Consider the following 13,312-nt stretch of genomic DNA (forward strand, 5'->3'; position numbering starts at 1 on the left):
GCTCGGTGGTTCGGTGGTTCGGTGGCTGGTGGTTTGGCGGTTGGCCTGTCGACGTCTCATCGGCAACATTGCGTTCGCCTTGATGTTTATCGGCAATATTTAGCTGCAACATGTTTTCCAAGGCATCAAACGGTAGCTCTTCTTAATTACAACAACCAAAACAACAGCCAGCCGGCTGGCCATTAAGATAAATCGGAAACGGAAATCGCTAATGAAAAATTTCCATATTTATGGTAACGACAAAGAGCCGCTTCGCTTCGCAAAGGCAAACCCAAAAGCAAAAGCAATAGCAAAAGCAAAAACAAAAGCAAGACAACAGCAACGGCAACCACTAAACAACTAAATTTCGTTGTCGACTGATTGGGGATGTGGATGTGGCCACCAACGACGAACCACCAACCACTTGGGGGGTCCAGCCTCGCGTGATTTCTTCTCTTTTTATTTTTATTTTCATTTTCAGTTTTTGCTTTTGGGCCCCGTCTCGTGTCTTTATTGGTACGGGCTGCAATTAATTCCAACGAAATTTAATTAGAATTAAAATGTTTATTTCATTGACTGGGCGCGATAAGGCAGCGCAAATGTCAATCAAACAAATGGCTCCCGAGAATATTAGGCGATTCGAATGCTGGCGCGAAAGATTAATCATAACTCAGTCTTCGGCGTCTGTCATTTAAATCGATGATAACAAGGCAAACATTTGGTAATGCATTATCATTGACATTTTGTTTTTTATCATGATATAATATATGCGAAAAATATAAGAGATCATGTGTTGTCTAGCTACTTAAGTGGTTATTTTTATTCTAAAAAGAGCAGAACGAGTATAAATTACAAATACATTTTTAAGTTATACATATTTTCTTTCAATTCCTTCAAAACATGCCCCATTTTCGTATCCAACGCATCAGATACATTCACATAATTGTATCTGACAATTGCTTTTCGTGCTCAAAATTAACTGTACGCCCCCCGCCCCCCTCGAAAGTAGAAACGTGGAAACTAAAAACGAATTTATCGGCCCATAGAAAATTAGCCGTATTTTCCCAGTATTTCCCTCCTGCGCCTTTTGTGTGCCCACGGGCTGTTTTGTGTGTTTTCGGGTGGGGGCCACCAACGTTGGGGCCGCCATCAGCGATGCCATAATAAATGATTGATCGAACGCGACCGTGTGGGTACCGCGTATGGCCATAGCTATCCGTATGTATGCACGAGTGTGTGTGTGGCCATATGCCATATGGAATATGGAATATGGCATATAGAATATGGAATACGGGGATCGGCGGTTGGCGGTTCGCGGTGCGTTTGATTGATGCGCTTGCCGTGGCTCCGAGTGCCCCAGACGCTTCAGATACGCACTTGGCGGCTTTGTGCTGTTGCTCTTGGCATCTTTATGCTTCAACACAACTGTCAAAAGATTTGCCCAACAACAGCATTAACGGCCGAAGCGGCCAAAGATGCCAAAGCGGCCGAGGAGGACGTCAATGGGCTGTTTGCAACATGCTGTGATTTTTATCGCCGTCACACACGATGCGTGTGGTCCAGTCGCAGATCCCGATCCCGATCCCGGATCCCAGATCCCATGTCCAGTTCCAGTTTCTGATTCCGACTCTGCTGGCTGGCTGGTCCTCTTTCGTGTGTCATGCCTGTCACACATATTGCCCGTGCCCAATGGCCATAATTAATTGCTCTCTTAGGAAAAGCACTTGGCTGGGATGCAAATTTCAAATGTAATGGAACAGCGGTTTCTGGTATCTTGTGTACACAATCCCGATCCTTGAAATTGTGGACTATAGATAAAATGGGAAAGCCAATTATCCAACAGATCGATCATCACGGCGTGCAGCTGGTTTATTCTGAAGTATCTTTTCAGCATCTTCAATGAAATAAGAATTACTTTAAAACGAGGAATTTGCATGAGGACCACCCAACGTAATCCTGACTAATCCAGACTAAGCCAATATATATTTTGTTTTTAGTCTGCGAATGTCTCTGAATATCCACGTTCTGAACGGTTGCCACGTTAATTGCCAATGTCAACAACAATAAAATACTTAAAAAACAAACGAACAACCGAAACCATTTTGGAGGAGCAGAACAAGGTCACAGCAGTTAGTCGAGTCCATAAAACCAGATCCTATGCTATTTCCAGGGAAATCATTGCACTTGGAAGTCGTGCTAAGGTCAACACGTGCTATTTATAGGGAAAACGGTCGGTCAACTGACTGCACGATGATATATGAGCCGCTGCTCACTTTGCCGGCCAGTTTACACGGCTCGTTGCCATTTGCATGTCAACAATTTTCCGAATTGTTAGCCGTGACAGACTTGTGGGCAAACAGACACCACGTGGGGCAGCCGATCGGCGGGGATGGGGAAAAGGATCTTGGGATATGGCTGGATATGGATATTCAGAGCACTGGAGTGGGGGATTCGGCACCAGGTTCAATATGAGGAGATAGAAGATAGAATCTAACCCACTAGTGGCCAGTTAGTATCTTGCGAATGCAGATAGTATCCATGAATGATGATAGGTATCTACCATCAGTAAAAGGGTTTAAGCCAAAAGAACTCTGGCCTTCACTCATTGCAGTGGCATGGGTCAGTGCGATTCCAATCCAAAATATCGATTACGTCTTTACAAGAGTCCAAAGTTCTTTTCACTTACCGCAAGTCTGGTTGGTTGGTTCAAGCACAATTGATGATTGCTCAATCAAATGGCTGGCGAAAATGCAAAAAGTAGGCGAAAAATCAACAAAAACAAACTTGGCGCTCGAACTCGGGGATTCGGCTGACTTCATAATTTCAAAAAAAAAAAAAAAAAGTTAACGCAGCTCGACGAGCGCCGCACGGTGGCAGTTTTGGTCCACAGATAATGGCCAAGCGGAGGGCGGGGATGAGGTGGAGCCAGAGGGCCGGAGGCCTCACACACGGAAAGCGGCTGAAGATCAAAGCAAGCGCCAAAATGAAAATTATTACAAAGTGATGTAGCATGACTAAATACAATTTTATGTAGTCGGGGGCTCTCGTCTCCCTTTGAGGTCCGTTCCATCAGGAATGTGGCTATATGCTCGGACTGGTCGCAGTTGGAGGTGGATGTGGTCGTGGTCGCAGCTGCCGCTTCTGATGATGATTACGATGATGGTGATGGTGATGGTGATGGGATGGGATGGGATGGGATGGCTATGGCGAAGGCGAAGGTGATGGCGGTGCTGCACAGGAGCCATAAAACGGAATTATACGCATTCACACAACCGCAAAGCAGTTGAACAAACAATGATCCGAATGTATCTCTCTCTCTCTCTCGGATCCCCGGATAATGTCTAAATTTGGTCCGAACTCTGTGGCCCGTAAAACTCATTCGGGCCTGGCTAAGTGCCGTCTCCACTTCCATTATGAGTTGAGTGTCATACGTGAGTCATCCACCACGGCGTTGATAATTGCCAAGACAGACTAATGGCCTGGGTATGGGGTATGGAGTATTGGGTATTGGGTATTCGGACCGAAAGGTGCTGCATAAATCCACTCCGATGACATCTCATGCGGGTGGCCGTGACTGAGGCGATAACTGCATTTCCTACTCACCTCTGATGTGATTAGGTGTGCAGGATTACATGGAATGTCGTGAGAATTTCCTCCAGCAGATACATGCATACCCCTTACTTTTATGGTAAAAGGGTATACGAGTTGAAAAGTATATAACTATAAAGTATACATCTTCTTGATCAGGATCACTTGTCCGTCTGTCCGTATGCCCGTATGACCGCATGTCCGTATGTCCATATGTCCGTATGTCCGTATGTCCGTATGTCCGTATGTCCGTATGTCCGTATGTCCGTATTTCCGTCTGTCCGTATGCCCGAATGCCCGTATGACCGCATGTCCGTATGTCCGTATGTCCGTATGTCCGTATGTCCGTATGTCCGTAAGTCCGTATGTCCGTATGTCCGTATGTCCGTATGTCCGTATGTCCGTATGTCCGTATGTCCGTATGTCCGTATGTCCGTATGTCCGTATGTCCGTATGTCCGTATGTCCGTATGTCCGTATGTCCGTATGTCCGTATGTCCGTATGTCCGTATGTCCGTATGTCCGTATGTCCGTATGTCCGTATGTCCGTATGTCCGTATGTCCGTCCGTCCGTATATCCTCTCCAAAAAGCCAAATTGTGTCTCAACAAATATTCAAAAAAACTTCATAAATGCATTAATTTCTCGGAAGTGGTTTAACTGAGCTGAAAGCTGGTTATATTTGAACGGCTCAGTTCCAACGAAAGCGAAGCCGACATCTCCAAATGCCCGAAAAGAAGCTGAGGATCTTTATGTCTTCCCTGAACGATATGTCAGCCCGATCGCATCAGTCCAGCGTGATCCTGTAAAATGTAATGCCAAGTCCCCCTAAGCCGCTTAAGAGTCCCCCGCGTTGGCATCGCCAAGTGGCCGCTCAGCCCGAATCGAACCGTAGCCAAAGTTCATGTAACGTCAACGACTCAATACGGAGCTACTGATTTACACACAGGCACATGTATGCATACTGGTCGAGGATCCCATCCAGCTCCATCTCCAGCTCCATCTCCACAGAGCTGTGGAGTCCGACTCTGGCAACATGATTGCACGTATAGTGGAACAAATTCATGGCATACGCGGCAATCGCAGGCAGCACCTTGGCAATCAGCAACGCAAACATGGAAAGCCAGGGATTTCGGCCAGGATGACTAGTTCAATGCGCTGCTTTAGTTTGTATGTGAGTATGGCAGGAAAGGATATTCTACTGTATTTGATTTAGCTAATAATTGTGGGCATTTTCTTAAACAAACTAAAAAATTAGGTTCAAACATTATTGATATCATTTGAACTCGCTTCTACTTCGTACACCAGACACAACTTTAAAGATATCTTTGATATTTTATGCTAATATGTGCTTTGGCTTAACTCATTGGTACTAGGGGTGATCCTAAACCCACCCGAATTCAAGCCCATGCTGCCTCAGTCGCCTATGCCAGCTGTGGGGCATCTGCATCTTGGGGCCTGACAGAAAGCGACTCAAAAAGGGAATTAAGTTGAAATGTTGATGGGTGTGGGGTAAATCCCTTCGGGCTGTGCGGCTGCCACTGTTCTACGCTTAATGCGATGCGCAGCGGAGCCAGAAGACCCGTTTGCCCCGGCTGCCTGACCAATCTGAAGAAGTCCGTCCACAACGTCCCGAATCCTCGCGAGTCTTCTCCACTCTTCTGCGATGAAATCAATAAATGTGAGGCGACCGCAGAGTGCAGAGTCTTTTCCTGTGTTTTCGTTCGGGTTATTCAATGCTGGCAGCACATGTTGTGGGTATGTCTGTGTATACATCGGGTGTATCTGAGCGATCTACACCGATCCGGATGTCTGTATATGTCGGTCTGTCAATTTCGAACCCAGATCTGGGACTCTCTTCTAGCCCATACCCCATACCATCCTAATTTGTAGGTAGGTTAATTCGTGGTGGTCCCTCGAAAAGTTTCCCTCATCTCGGCGGACGGACGTCTCCTTTACCCCGCCAACTATGTTTAATGGGCCAGGAGAAGCGAAAGATTTGCCTTGTCCTCGTCAAATTGGGCGCTTAGTCATATTTGCTTGGTGCCCATGAATCAGCTATATCTCTAAACTTGCTAAGGATATATTCCCTAAGCAAATATTTGCCTGGTGAATAAATTTACTGACCAAACTGTTTGCTCTTCCAGCGGAAATTCGGTAGCAATTTAAGATCTTAAAAGCGAGGAGCTGTGTATGATTTCTTTCAAGATATTGATTGTAAGAACTTATCAAATGCCTACCCTTTATGCTTATCTAATTTAAAACTAGTTAGGATCTAATACAACTTAACTGCATAGAAACAGAAGCGATTAAAGGTTTCTTCCATCATGTGCAGACCCAAAGCACCTGTTAACAACAATTTTCCTTGTTTTTCCAGCGAAATCTTTAATCAAACATCGTACGACTGTCTTCAATCGGGAAGCGCACCTTGATTAACCGAAATTACCATTGAAATGCCCAGGAAAGCAACACAAAACAAATTAATTCGTAGAAAAAGGTGTGAGAAAATTAACTTGTCTTCCGTTGCCGGCAGCAAAAAAGCAAAATAATCAATTAGTTTCGCAGAATCGCTGCAGCCAAAAGAAGAACACAAATCGCTTTTACGGAATTACGGAAACTGTTGTAAGAAGAGGGTTTCGCTGCCCAGCGACGACAGAGGGACGGACCGCAGATCCGACACCAGATCAGCCGCCAGATCGGTTCAGCTGGATGAGATGAAATGGGATGGGATGAGATGAGATGGGACATCGACAGCTACAGCTACAGCCACAACCAGAACCAGAACGACAACAGGTAACAGAAGCCGTATACGCCAGATTAACGCCCGAGGCGAGATGGCTTCGACTTCGACTTTGACTTTGATCTGCAGCGACTTTTGCACTTGCGCAAAAAAAAAAAAGCAAATCCGGCGGTAAGAATTCCCAGCAAATCAGATTATACACAGTAGGTTCGGTCGGTGGAGGGCCGAAATTGTTTTAATTATGACATTGCCCCGGGTGTAGGAAGTGTGAGAGTAGAGACAACAATAATAATAATAACAATAACAATAATAACAGCGGACAGGCCGTTGTTCCCAGTGGCCTTTGATGTCTTATTCCTTTGGTCCAGTGCCGACAAGCTGTAACACCTGAAAAGGAGATGTGTATCTGGACCTGGACTGGTCGCATCGATAATCTACGGGCTCGGCACTCAGCCCTGATCTCTTTCTCCTCCCGACTCTCGCAGCGGGAATTCAATTTGGTTTACAACAATAAAACGTCTTATTTAGGTTCGGTTATTAATGATGAGTTATGGGTTCAGACCTCCTTCGGAGACGAGCGGACCCATCATCATCATCATCATCATCATGTTCCCAACCAACCAATGTTCTCGGAAGGTAGAACGAATCGTGTCGTCCTCACTGATCTCGTAAATCTCAACATTTCTTCTACAACCAATTCGAAGCGAAAGAATTGAGCTGATTTTTCCCAAAACTGCCATTTCTTTCATTATAATAGAACCTTGGATCTATCATTACTTATAGAATAAAACCAAATGGCAATTCTTCTAAGTTACTTAATTTCAGAACTTTTCCTTCAAGAAGTTTAACTAAGTTTAATCATTATATTTAGCATATCATTTATATAACTTAACTTTGAAGATATACTATAACAATACTATAACATTTATGCAAGGTAACTACTCTTGGCTCCATTGTTTGTTCTTCCTAATGAATTCCATAAAAAGTGAAAGATTCCCGGGTAAACGCTAAGAGCAGTTTGTCACTTCTGCTGAAACATCTGTTCGCTGGAACTCCCTCCTCCACGTCCAAGTCCCCGCCCCTCCTTTCCCTTGGGTAGAACCTACTCCCACGCAGTGGATGGGAGTCCGTGTTTAGTTAACCTTTCCGGATGGCAAACGCAGATCATTACACCGAGTGCGACAACAAACAAATGGGTTCTCAAGACGAATTCCCCGGTGGGTTGCCAAACAAAGGCGTCTCGAGTCTTCGGCTCCGTTGTCTTCGGCCGTTTTCGAAATCTTCTGAATAGAGGAAGCGCAGTACCGGCCACAATACATTAGAAAAACTGTCAAAGCTGAATGGGCAACTTAAGAGGTTTAACGCGCGCTCTTGCGTTTCTTCTTTTCTTTCAGCATTTCCAGTTTCTACCTACCGCAGCAGTGAAATTCTATATACACATACACATACCCATACCCAGAACCCAGAACCCCACAAAACTTCAGCCCGCATTTCGGAGTCGATCAAGTTATTAACTGGAGATCTCGATTCCTCCTCAGTGGGCACGGGTACTCCCTACTTGGTTTGATAAATGGGCGCACGCCTAGAGCGGGCTAATCGGAAACTTCCGGCACACTGGAGCTCATAAATAAAGTCCACTGTTATTTAAATGTTTTTAAATACTAACTTTTCTAAACAAAATGGGTTATAGGTAAATGACAGACATATAATTCCCAACTGATCGGAGCCATTTGGATATAGTTTAAATGGAGAGAGAAAGGAAAAGTTCCTATTTACTTTGAACAATAATTTTATCACAAATAAAAGAGCGAGAAAAGAGCTAATATTGAATATTATCGTTAAATAGAATATATACTTTTACTTTAAAAAATCATTGCATACTTTGCAACAGCATTAAAAGGTACTTCAATCTTCTGTGTGCCTCTTATTGTTTTCAATCCGTTTTAAATTAGAATGAATAAATATTCAACTTATTAATTAAAACAAGAAGCTTGAATTATAACATATCATAACATAATCTTCCATTTTAAAATGGGCCATAGAAAATGCCTATTTTTCTGGGTGCACTGCTGGCCAAAACAAGTGGACGAGGCCAGTAATGACGGCCCACGCCTGACCCCGACTGCGACGACCCAGGGACACGGTCGGGCTTATCATGACCCGATATTGGACGACGTGTGCGGGCCGCCCCTGCCCCCGCCCCCTCAGCTGGATCAATTAAAACGCAGGCGAGGGCAGCGGGCGGCGGGCTAACAACTCAATACAATGTAAACAAATGATATACGGTCACAGGGCCACCATAGAGTCAGGGTCCATTTCCATTTCCATTTCCATGCCCATTTCCAGTTTGAGCTCGATTTTCATTTTCCGGATCGGAGCGATTGAAACGTCTCTACCTTTTCCACAAAAGCGACAGCCGCACAGCTGGACTCGGCCGACTGGCTCAGCAGTCGCTGCAAATCAATTCGAAAGAGATTTTCATTTGATCCGAGCTCGAGTTGGAGTCGTAAAAAGCGGGCCCGTGGTCAGGCTTACGTTCGACTGGTGGCGATGGTGGCCTGGTGGTCCCGGCCGATGTGCAGCGATCGTATCTGGCCAGATATGTCGGCCCAAACAAGTTGAGTTGTCAACGCAGCTCCGCAGGCCACGTGAAGTGTCGTTGAGTTATGACGGTACCGGGTTTTACCCCGAATCCGAATCCTAATCCGAATCTGAATCCGCAGCTAGCTCAATGTTGGGTCTTTACGACTCTGCCGGCCATTTGGCTAATTGATCGTATTAAGCTGTGGGAAAAGTAGTTTGGGTACTTGCTGATTACACATTGTTGATTGCACGTGGGTGATCCTCGGCCAGGAGCACTGACCAGGTGTCTTTTTCGATGGATTTTCGAAAGTGCACTATCCAGTCTTGACCACAACATATCTTTCTTCTCGTTGCCAGTGGGGAAGCCAAAGAAAGGAATGAATGTTATAAACAAATGACTGTCTAAGTTTACACATTTTTAAGGCTTATAATCGTGCTCTGCAACCCACTCGCACTGGGAGCCACGCAATCTTCGGCCGCAAGTTCAACATTCAATTAGTTGGGTTCACACACACCGTACCTACTCTTATTACTCCACTCCACTTCACTTCGGGTCGTGGGATGGGGCACGAAGTGGGGTTAAATGGCCAGGGGCTTTGGGGAGTAACGAGGCATACCTTGGGGCCGTAAATAAGCAACTCAATGAGCAGCGAACGCCAGCGCACGTGCCTCATAAACCACCGGCCGAGTCACCAGTATCCATACACTCACAGAAAAGGGTGAAACAAATTCGATTCAAAACTTATATTGACATTCATTTAAAACTTGAAACTTCGAAAGAAAGACTTGAATGACACATATATTTACTTTCACTGGACTTCAAAATATAATTAATTATAATAATAGCGACTAATTTTTGCCTGTGTACTTAAGTCGTATTCAAGCCGAGTGGAGTCAAGTCGAATCGAATCGAGTTGGAGACCACCCAGGTAACGATTTGTGCAGTCATTCCACGAATTCCCAGCTGAGGGGGCGTCGCGTCGGTTCTTCGTGGCTTTTGCGGCCAATTCTGCAGACGGCGGGTGCTGGGGGCATTTCGCATTTCACCAGGCTAAGTATGCTAAGGATGGCAAACGGTATCCGCCCGGGACCATTGTCAAAGTCCAAATTATGCATGCGTTTTCAGAGCTGGGTAGACACACATATATATTGGGACAGCTGCGGGTATGAAAATAGAACCACAGTTTTAAATAAATAGATGTACTTGTTTTTCAACTTTGTAGAGATCTACCTACACACTTTAATATTTATAATAATAGTGTATTTCCTGTTACGCATTGTAAGTTTCCCGCTGAACACAGTGCAATATTCTTATGACCAGCACTGTACTTATGTAAATTCCGCCGGTGGTTGTGTGGTTATGGTGCAGGGCAATAAGGTTCGGCGCCCACGCAGCCGCAGTGTCGTCATGGTTGCCGTAATCGCAGTTGGGGCAGCGGGCGAAATTAATTTGACAGCCAACGCAAAACGCATGCGTCGTCGACATTCCTCGCCTTCATCCCCCTTTGCAGCTCCCTGCTCCCCGGATCCACGTTCTCCGGGGATTCGACGACGACGACGACAGGCAGACCCAGTGACGTTCCGGGCTTATCGCCTTACTCTTATATCTATCTTAAGCTTGTTGTTGGCCCGCCTCCTTCCCGCTCATTGTCGTTATCGCCTTGCAGTCACATTAACACATCCGACTTCAAAAAGGGTTATGCGATGAGCTTAACTGATGTCGGCGGAGCGGGAACTACGGGCGAATTAATGGGTTGGGGATTTGCAGCCGGCATTGCAAAGGGAACGCAATCGAAGAGAATGTGGCAACGTCAGATTGTTCATCTAAATTTGGGGTCTCAATATGATCTTTTTAATGTAGAGCAGAAAGCAAGATTACATTGCCCATCAATCATGGGGTAAGACCTTAAAAATGTCTTCAAAAAGTGAATTACAATAGAATATATCTGGAATATACTGAATTGATTCTCATTCTATTGCCAATTAATTCCCACTTCATAACCCTCTGAAATCTGAAGCAAGGCACTTCAATTCCAGTTGAAATAAACCTATGGGGGAAATGTCGACGAGTGGGTTCGCTCAGTGATAACCGAAAACCCATCTATCTGTACCGCGCGAAAAAAGAGCCAATAAAATTGAAAACAAAATCCAAAGCCGAAATAGTCCCAGTTCGAAGTTGAGTAGAATGGAACCTGGGGTTGTACACGGTAAAAAACGAACATTTTCAGTTTTTGTTTCTATAAAAACAACTGATGAAAGGTTATAAAAATGAGCTATCTTATTCCAAAATGCCAAAATAATACAATCAAAAGGTCGCCACAAAGTCGAAGATTTGAAAAAAAACCCATTTATAATTTAGTAAACTGCAATAAAATAAGAAAGTATTGTAATTTAACATTATAACATTTCCTGAAAAACATCCCATTACGGACTGTGAAATTCATTTTTTTGAAGTCGAAGTATCCCGAATTTGTTCACCTTTTTGCCCATCATTTTTGCCAAGTGCACTGCGAGAAGCAGAGCTGAAAGCCTGGCAGGACCACACAAGAAGCTGGAAAAGCCACACACACCGTCGAGGGGGCGGGGGCAGACTGCTCAGCTCCCCAGTTCCTCAGTTGGTGATGTCGGTTGCCGGTCGGTCGCCGGTTGCCGTTGGACGTGGCGGTTGATTACATGTACAAACGAACCGAGCCGATCCGATCCGATGCGAGCCCAGTTCCAGGCCCAGTCCGATCTGGTCCCCCAGATCGCAGAGCCAACCGCAAAAGCCGACGCCAAGATAACGAGTTAACCCAAACCCAGAGCGCAGGCACCGGGGGATCGGGATGCCGGGCCATCGGGACAAGGGGAGCCGTCCGAGCCACACACGCCATGTCGCTGGGGACTCGGAATCGCGGCCTACGTATTACCGGTGGCAAATAGTAATTATTACATTAAATGCACCGCAATAATGCAGCAGCGACGTCAACATTTAGCCATAAAAATTGCTTGCACTGCGCGGCTGCAAATGCAGTTAAGCTTTAAGTGGCAGAGGTACACCGAAAATAATTGCAAGTACCAAACGTTATGATATTATGATAGATCAAACCTTTAAATTGATATATTTATGGCATTTCTATACGTCAAGTAACTACAAATAAAATCTGAATAGAAATAGAACTTGACTCCACTGAATCCCGTGAAAAATCTCTTTAAGTTTTTTTTATGTAGACCTTGTGAATGGTGGAAAAGGGGGAATCCAGGGAAAACAACCAGCCGGGTAATGGTAATGGCGCTATAGGCCAATGACAAATGCAATTGCCTTGGCGATCGGGGAGCGGGCCGAGGGGATTGTGTATCAGTTGGGGTCTAGGCAACGCTGCTCTATAAATTAAGACATTATACGATTAAAAACAAACAGCCTGTCGTTAAAGTCGCCGAAGGAGGAAAAGAGAGCGGAGAGTGGAGCGAGCAGATCAGGGTTAGAATCCAGCTTAAGCAACGGGTTGATGGGCGAGACCAACCGATTGGAATCATTCACATTTTTAAGTAAGTGTATGTTGTTTATTATTTCCTCGTGATTAACGTACTTTTAGAATTCAGTAACAATTTTAAATTTATTTAAAAGACAATTACCACAACTCTAGTCCTTTTTCCACTAAGTCTTCCTCCCGAAAAAGCTAAAAAAATGAATTTTTGAATGCGGGGTTCTTTGCAATATTTATATTAAGTTTATAGCTTTAAGCGATGCAGACTTGCGAAATATGGGTTGGAACAGAATCCACTATAATTTAAGAGTATTTTTATATATGGAGGAGTAATGCGCCTCCGAGTAGGCAACGCTTTTCTTGACAGCGAACGATGCAATGTTACCAGCAAATGTGAATGATATTTGGGCGTGGATCAACGCCGATTAAAAGCTGCTTTTGCTTCCAGGCGGCCAAAGAAGAGATCCAAACTTCAACTCCAGCCATAAAAGCAACAACATTTCCGTCTCCCCCTGTAGCTCCCCATCTCTCTCCCCTTCCTCCGGCTCTCCCACTCTCCCCGAAACGGCAAATGAAGCTCTCAAAGCGAACTGTGCTTCGCTGGTGGTCCATTGGCAGCTGCCGCCACACAGGCGCTGCTTTTGAGTGTGTGTGTGTGTGTGAATATCAATCTTGCTCTCCCTCTCTTTTTATCTCTCTTGGGGAATTGGAGCTGCATGCGAATTGAGCGACAGCAAGCCGAACTGCAAGTCATTGAGAGGAGAGCAAAAAGTCGAGAGACAGCCAAAGATGGCGCAATCTGGGGAGAGCGAAATAAAGCTAAAATATGCATGTTGGAGAAAAAAATGCCGCCCATGTCGCCAAAACGCGCCACACGCAGAGTGAGCGGGAGGAGGTGGGAGGAAGGGAAAGGGCGGTGAGGGAGCGATTAGCTTGAAGAGAGAGAACAACAAATGA

The 13,312-nt window shown here is 45.1% G+C and overlaps 1 long non-coding RNA gene across 1 annotated transcript; it reads left to right on the forward strand.

Annotated features, from left to right (window-relative positions):
* Window positions 1-5,249: 5,249 nt before the first annotated feature.
* On the forward strand, window positions 5,250-6,470 carry LOC117136970. The gene is made up of 3 exons (XR_004459121.1): window positions 5,250-5,323; window positions 5,943-6,062; window positions 6,123-6,470. It is a non-coding gene; the product is annotated as an uncharacterized LOC117136970 (long non-coding RNA).
* Window positions 6,471-13,312: the final 6,842 nt, after the last annotated feature.

Source organism: Drosophila mauritiana, chromosome 2R, assembly GCF_004382145.1.
Source record: "Drosophila mauritiana strain mau12 chromosome 2R, ASM438214v1, whole genome shotgun sequence".
Taxonomy (NCBI): Eukaryota; Metazoa; Arthropoda; class Insecta; order Diptera; family Drosophilidae; genus Drosophila; species Drosophila mauritiana.